The sequence below is a fragment of the Prenolepis imparis genome, unplaced genomic scaffold, assembly GCF_030444845.1.
Source record: "Prenolepis imparis isolate NDT839.2.m4 unplaced genomic scaffold, iyPreImpa1.0 SCAF_7, whole genome shotgun sequence".
NCBI lineage: Eukaryota > Metazoa > Arthropoda > Insecta > Hymenoptera > Formicidae > Prenolepis > Prenolepis imparis.
The window spans coordinates 15,648,884-15,657,034 of record NW_028141165.1 but is presented as its reverse complement, the minus strand read 5'-3'; the positions used below and the strand labels follow the sequence as shown (position 1 = coordinate 15,657,034).

The 8,151-nt window shown below is 33.7% G+C and overlaps 1 long non-coding RNA gene across 1 annotated transcript; it reads right to left on the bottom strand.

Annotated features, from left to right (window-relative positions):
* Positions 1 to 7,020: 7,020 nt before the first annotated feature.
* Positions 7,021 to 7,592, bottom strand: LOC145938471 (uncharacterized). Its single transcript, XR_014425713.1, has 3 exons — positions 7,464 to 7,592; positions 7,278 to 7,374; positions 7,021 to 7,155 (listed from the first exon to the last, which is right to left on the bottom strand). It is a non-coding gene; the product is annotated as an uncharacterized LOC145938471 (long non-coding RNA).
* Between the last annotated feature and the right edge of the window lie 559 nt (positions 7,593 to 8,151).

The following is an 8,151-nucleotide window of genomic DNA, read 5'->3' as shown; positions in this document are numbered from 1 at the left end:
TCTACCAGTCAAAAGGGCCGGCCAGGAAAGCCACATTATTAAAACAGCTTATCCTACAACGCATGGAAGAAGGAAGCGTCGTACACGAACATATTCGTAAGTTTTTCGATACCGTCGATAAACTAAATGAAATGGAAGTAGAGATCAATCCGGATCTGATGGCTATTATGTTATTATATAGTTTGCCGCCAAGCTTTCAGAATTTTAGATGCGCCATTGAGTCTCGAGACGAGCTTCCGACGCCCGAGATACTTCGCATTAAGATAACGGAAGAAAGTGACGCTCGTCATAATGATTCGTATACCGTAACACAGAACGCCATGGTTGCAAGCAAATGGATGCAGAAACGTCGAACTCAAGGTAACGAGAAGGATGGAAAAAATAAATCAACTAAGAACGAACGCTTCAAGTTTCAGTGTCATCGCTGCAGAAAGTTCGGTCACAAAGCTGTCGATTGTCGCAGTAAGGATGAGAACTGCCAACCGTCCGCGAAAAAGGCGGAAGATGTCAGCTTATACACCTCCGAAGAATCGTCGACACAAAGCGCTGCGTTACGGGCAGAAGTCAACGATCATCAAGAAGCATGGTGCTTAGACAGCGGGGCCACTTCCCACTTTTGCAAAGAATCTGGCAGTCTTGTAGAAATGTTTAGCTCAGGACATTCTCAATTAAATTTAGCCAACAGTACTTCAACAGAAATAAGAGCAAAAGGAACGGCAATTTTCTCGACAAATGTACTCGGAAAACAGACGAACATTAAATTAAAAGACACCTTACACGTACCGGATCTACGTACAAATCTAATATCAGTAAGTAAAATTACGGACAATAATTACGATGTGATTTTTAAGAGAAACAAAGCCACAGTAATTGATCGCAATGGAGACATAAAATTAGTCGCTAAGAGGTATGGCGGATTATATTACGTCAAAAATTACCCTCACGAATGCAACGCCATCGCGGAACCCACAGAAAAAAGGTCGAACTTATCGAAAATGTGGCACAGTCGTCTAGGACACCTCAATTATAAGGATCTAATGGATGCTCAACGTAACGAGGTTATGAAAGGAATGGATTTTAAGGCCGACGACATCAAATTAATTAACCTGTGACATCTGTCTTCAAGGAAAGATGGTAAGATCCCCGTTCCCAAAGAGATCTGAAAGAAAGACAGAACTACTCGAGCTCATACATTCGGACGTATGTGGACCGATGCGCGTGGAATCAAATGGAAAGGCAAGATATTACATTACATTCATAGACGACAGTACAAGATGGTGCGAGATACGTGTCTTAAAATCCAAAGATGAAGCCCAGGAAAAATTCAAAGAGTTTAAGAGCCTAGTTGAAAATCAAACAGGAAGAAAAATTAAATATCTACAGTCTGACAACGGTACGGAATACAAAACTAAAGAATTCGATAATTTCTTAAATGAATACGGCATCGTGAGAAGACTTAGCGTTCCTTACAAATCGGAGCAGAATGGCACCGCGGAAAGGAAGAATAGAACTTTAAACGACATGGCAAGATGTCTCCTAATACATTCTGGACTGCCATCATCTTTTTGGGCGGAAGCAATCTCTACGGCCAATTACATTAGAAACCGATGCCCTACTAGCAGCTTAAATGGAAAAACTCCATACGAAGCCTGGACCGGGAAGAAACTCAACATAAGTTACTTCAGAGAATTCGGATGCAAGGTTTTTTGTCTGAATACGCGACCTGGAAAGGGAAAATTCGATCCGCGAAGTAAGGAAGGCGTATTTCTTGGTTACTCGGAAGCTTCAAAAGTATATCGAGTGTGGATACCCTCCGAAAAGAAGATCGAAGTTACACGCGACATCAAATTCTTGAACATGCCTGAGATTGAAACGCAGAACTACGAAAACTTTATCCCGGAAGATTTTAATAAAAACAATAATCATTCGAACAGCAACGATATCATAATCGAATCAACTCCTCTGGAAGACCCCGATGACTCGGAACCTCAAGATCAAGCAGCTCATGAAGACATCACGGAAGAGGAATCGCCACTCAGCACTCCCAGAAGAGCACCCGGACGACCAAGAATCGAACGTACCGGACTCAGGGGGAGACCCAGAAAATTATTCAACTTAAAATATGCAGAAGATATCGAAGCGATGACGTCCGAACATGCACTCCTCTCAGAGATACCAATTGGAACGGCACTATCCGATGCCGATGCCAATGAATGGCTTGATGCAATGGCCGCGGAAATGAAATCCATTATTAAAAATAATACCTGGCAAATTGTAGAACGTCCCGAAGATGCTGAGGTAATTGGAAGTCGCATAGTATTGAGAAACAAACTCAATCCCGATGGAACAATAGAAAGAAGAAAGGCTCGAATAGTCGCCAAGGGATTCGCTCAACGCCCGGGAATACATTTTAATCAAACCTTCGCACCAGTAGCGCGCATGAGTTCGATACGACTATTAGTTACGCTTGCAGTTCACCATGGAATGTCGATCCATCAACTGGATGTAACAACTGCATACTTAAATGGAGAGATTCAAGAATCTATATACATGGAGCCATCTAATCACATCATCGAATCCCTGGAGGTCTTACTCGAAAAAGAAAAGAAAGGAAGCGAATTATATAAGAAAACAAAGGCGATGTTACGAGAGTTGAACAAGGACAATAAGGTCTGCCTATTGAAGAAATCTTCGTACGGTCTCAGACAGGCCGGAAGAAATTAGTACGCTACGCTTGACAAAGCACTAAGAAAATATGGTGCAACTCCTTCTAATGCTGATCCATGCGTATATCGCATCGGCAAGAGTGAAGACTTAATTCTCATAGCTGTCTACGTCGATGATCTAATGATCGCTTCGAAGAACGTTAAACGAATGGAACAGCTAAAAATAAACCTATCGCAAGAATTTGAAATAAAAGACCTAGGCGATATCAAACATTGTCTAGGCATTGAGTTCAACAGAGAAGGCAACAAAATTGTAATGCATCAAAGAGGATATATTATCGACGTTTTGACTCGATTTGGAATGACGGAATCGAACCCAGTACGTACGCCAATAGACGTCAGCCAAAAGTTAACAAAACCAAACACGACATCAGCAGCCACAATGTCAAAGTTCCCTTATCGAGAATTAGTCGGCGCGCTAATGTATCTAGCCGTATCTACGAGACCGGATATAGCTTTCGCTATCAGTTGCTTGAGCCAATACAACGATTGCTACGATGAGAGTCACTGGACAGCAGCTAAGCGCGTTTTACGTTACCTTCGTGGAAGCATCGATTTGGGATTGGTGTTTGAACCAACGTCAATCTCTTTGAGATGCTTCGTCGACTCAGACTGGGCAAATTGTCCAGACGACAGACGCTCATACACTGGCTACGCGACCATCCTAAGTAACGCCGCAGTTTCCTGGGAAGCCAAAAAGCAAAGGACTGTCGCATTATCTTCAACCGAAGCGGAATACATGGGACTAGCCGAAGCCACGAAAGAATCCATCTATCTACGGAATTTTCTAGTCGAGCTAGGATTCAATCACTTAGCCGATACAATCATATTCAACGACAACTTAGGAGCGAAGAAACTTGCAGAAAACCCTAGTTTCCATTCCAGAAGCAAACACATTGACGTGAAGCATCATTTCGTCCGTGAAGCCCTAAGTAGCCAACTAATTAAGGTCGAACACGTATCTACCAAGGACATGATATCGGACATCATGAAAGGTCTTCCTGGACCCAAGCATCAAAAATGTTCTCATCAACTAGGACTCAAAATTATCAACGGCAAGGATACAAGGAGACCGCATATTGAGGGGGAGTGTTAGAGATCACAATACACGGTCATTACTCCACTACATTACACACGCTCTTTCACATATTACCAGACTCACTCCCAATTACGCACACCGCGCCATCTACACTCTGCTCTCTATATACACGTGTAAAAGAAACACACTTCCGTTTTACCCTTCACTGTACTAAGAGTTCGGCTCACGCTTGAGCTATTAAATATACGTAATTAACAGTTACTATTTACTGATTCCCTTGTGTCGCCTTCCACCTTAAACAATCTACGCCTTATCAAAAATACTTGATATTATAAATAAATATATGAAAACAAAATATTTTTTAGTTGTACGAGGATATGTAAAAACTAATTTTAATACATTTAGTAATAATTTCAAAACTTCTGGCTATGGATCAATTACAGACGGAATGTATAAATTAGAAATTCAAATTATTGATTATGAGCACACAAATGAATTTGAAAAAGGCCAAGAAATTGAAATTAAGGGATATATAAAAATTTCTAGTTAGTTAAATTTAAATAATTTAAATTTACAAATTATTCAATTTTTAAATTTAATATAAATAGTTCAAGGAAAAAAAATAATTTAATTTATAAATAATAATATTAACAATGGTGTGATTAAAGAAGATTCAATTATATATTTTATTTTATTTTATTTTTTCTTTTATATATTATATATTTATTTTATTATATATTTTATATTTATTTTTATTTTATATTTTGTTATTACATTTTTATTAAAATTTATTTTAATTTAATTAATTTGTAATAATTTTTATCTTTTTCTTTTTCACTTTTTAATATTAAAATTTATTTTATAGATGAAAATATTTTTTACTTAGAAGTTGAGAAAAGTTGTGATATAAAATTAACAACAAATTCTAAAACAATATCTTTTGCTCAATGTCTGCACGGCTCTAAACCTATTATGAAAAGGACACATAAGGATATATATTCAGATCTTCCGAATAAAATTATGAAAACTTAATAAAATTAGCTTATTTATAAAGTAAGTTTTTTACAGTCAATGTAAAGAAATTATTTTTTTATTAAATTTATTTTAAATAATATATTTCAAAAAAATTTTCCCAAGTATATCTATATATTATTTATTAATCCAAAAGAATTGTAATACAAAAATTAAAATATAAAAACTAAAAATTTATCATTTTAGGAAAACAAGAAAGATATCGAGAAGATGATTAATAAATCGTAAAAGTACCACTGTGGATAATGAGACGATGAAAGGAACATTAAATAATGAAGTTTTTACATATAAATTAATACATTTATTTAATTAATTTTTTTCATTCATGTTTCATTTACATTGCGTATTTATGTAATTATGTAGTTTATTCTAATAAAAATCTACATTATGTGTTCAATATTTATATGTCATAAATATATGTTGTGTGTGTGTGTGGTATGATTCAAAAATTAATATATTATATTTTTAAAACCTCCATCGATAACATAAAGTAGAAATAAATTACAAATTGCAAATAAAATATTAAATTTAATAATAATTGAATTGTGAAAGTAAATATAATGATGAAAGATAAAGATTATTATAAAAAATTTTATATTTTTAAAAATTTTATTACTTTTTTATTTTATAAATATATATTTTTATTTTATTTTTTATATTTTAATAATCTACTGTAAAAAAAAGCTATTAATTTCAAATAAATATCTATTTCAATAGTGCCATTAACACATTTGTTTAAAACTAAATACTTTTTACATAAATTAATACCTTATTTGACATAAAAAATTGTTGGAGTAAGTATATATAAGTATGTAAATTTAAAAGATATAATTCAACAATTTGACACTGCTCGTTGTATTAAACATATAAAAAAATTAACGTTATTGGCCAACTCTATGTAAATTTATTAAATATTTATTTATATTACATATGTAAATTATCTACATATATACATTATTATAAAGAAACATTATTGTTGTAATATTGCGAACATCTGAACTGATTATAGACATAAAATTAACTTGCTGGTGTGAATCCCTCTTTACCATCTCGAGTAGTCGCATATCACTGTGCTTAACATTTCGTCCAGGACTAACAAGCACCCCGAAACACCTCTCAACTTCAAGCGTAATGCCGCCTTCTTTACTGGACACTTGCTGGATGCTCAAACAAACTTGTTTCACCACATTACTTCGTAATTTAAAGCAATTTTTATCCTTAAGGACTGTACTAAAAGCGCCCTTTCCATCTTCCTCTTTTATTTCCATAGTGACTTCAAAGATGAATACACTAAAATTAACTTTTTCACTTCCAGTATTGAAACCATTGAAATCACTACCCGTCAATGAACGTGTCATTGAACGTGATATTCTGTGAAACGCTTTTGAAAAGCAAGCTGACACTTGTCCAACCTAAACAAAATAATTAAAAAGAATAAAATTATTATCTTATATATATATATATATATATATATATATATATATATATATTTATCTATGTATACGCACAACTGTATAATTTGGACAAAGTGTAAAAAAAATAGCTAAGATGAGATGTTACAATTTTATATGATAATCAGATGTTTATATATGATATGGTAAAAACATACCGCTTCTGAGATGTCACAGCGGAAAACATGGCATTGATAAATGGCAGACTCTAAAGTATCACCGTGTGACCACGTAAAAGCAAAACACGCTGCACATAGACCAATACTCTCGCCACGTGCGTAAAATAAAATACATTGCACTTCGTAACGCGGAATAGCCTGTTGTGTTGCGGCATCATATAAACTGAAAAATTAAGAGTATAGATTAATTTATTGTATAATTTTAATAGATAACCCCCTGATTTTTCACATAATAGTTATAAATTTAAGTATACTCACATAACTGAACTTTGTGAACTACTGAGTACCGAGACAAACTTTTATTCCTAAATTTAAAGATTGTTCTGCATTCAATATATTCATGTTATGTTGTATTTCACACTCTGATTTTGGTGCATTTATTGCAACATTTGCAGCATTGCTCCCAGATAAGTGACACCATTGAAAATAGTACCTTCTTGTGTGTTGAACATGTGATAATGTATTTAATTCTGAATCATAGACATACATTTAAATTAAAAATTTGTTTGCCATTCTTATATTCATTCTTGCGATAAATATTCTTATACCTTACCTTCTTCAAGATAATCTTCGGGTTTCATAATATCCTATTTCTCTGATGCAACAACACAAGAAGTAACTTCATAAAATTTACTATGGCCTACTCTCTTTATTTTTTCCTGATTCTGTTGTCCAGTACCTGTCACTCTGAATTTACTACTCTCCATCTTTGAGTCCTCTGTTAAAATCTATAATTGTCACACAAAGAGCATAATTAGTCATGTTCATCTATAGCATTTATCTCATCATAAATGTAGATTAAAGTTTATCTTAATTATAGCTGTGATAAGTTTGATAAATATATACAGACCTCGCGGATTATTTTATTATTGGCGATTTTATTATTTTGTTATTGGCGATTTTTAGCATGGATGGTTCCAAGAGAGCCTGTTGCTGCTTGCTGGTACCTTTTTCATTCATAAATTCATATTCATCAATATTCATATTCATATTCATATTCATATTCTATATTCTATATTCATATTATATATATTACCTCTCATTTCTCTTAACCTCTGTCCTCTCTGCATTAACCCCACTCACGATGTGTCACCGAACTTTCAGCAATTACGTTCACACCTCTCTCTCGCGATATCATCGACCGCCAATCACGTACGCGGAAAAGGGTCAACAATATAAACTCGAAACACAAACTTCTCAGGTCTACATGACTTTTTTTATAAGGGACTAGCACGCAGCGCGCGCTAACGCGCGCGCCTTCTTCGATCATTACTTAGATAATAATAATAATAATAATAATAATAATAATAGTAATATTAATAATATTATATATCACTCATTCTAGATGTAATTAAAATGATATGATAAGATAATTATTAATTTTTAATTAAATTATACATTTAAAACAATAATTTTTTAAATTTATATTTACTTTGTTATCTTTTTTTTGCATCATTATAACATAATTATATATCACTTATATTCGTTTGTTATGTTTTATTAATTAAGTTTATAATTCTTTATAAACGTAGTTTTTTATTTTTTTAGACATATTATCATCATTTAAATAAATTTTCAATGAATCCCAGGAACGAACTCGTGAAAATGCGACATACAGTTGTCCATGACTGAAAATATCTTTTCGAAGATCTATTGCAATTTTGTCAAAAGTTTGTCCCTGTGATTTATTTATTGTCATAGCAAATGCCAATTTCACTGGAAAT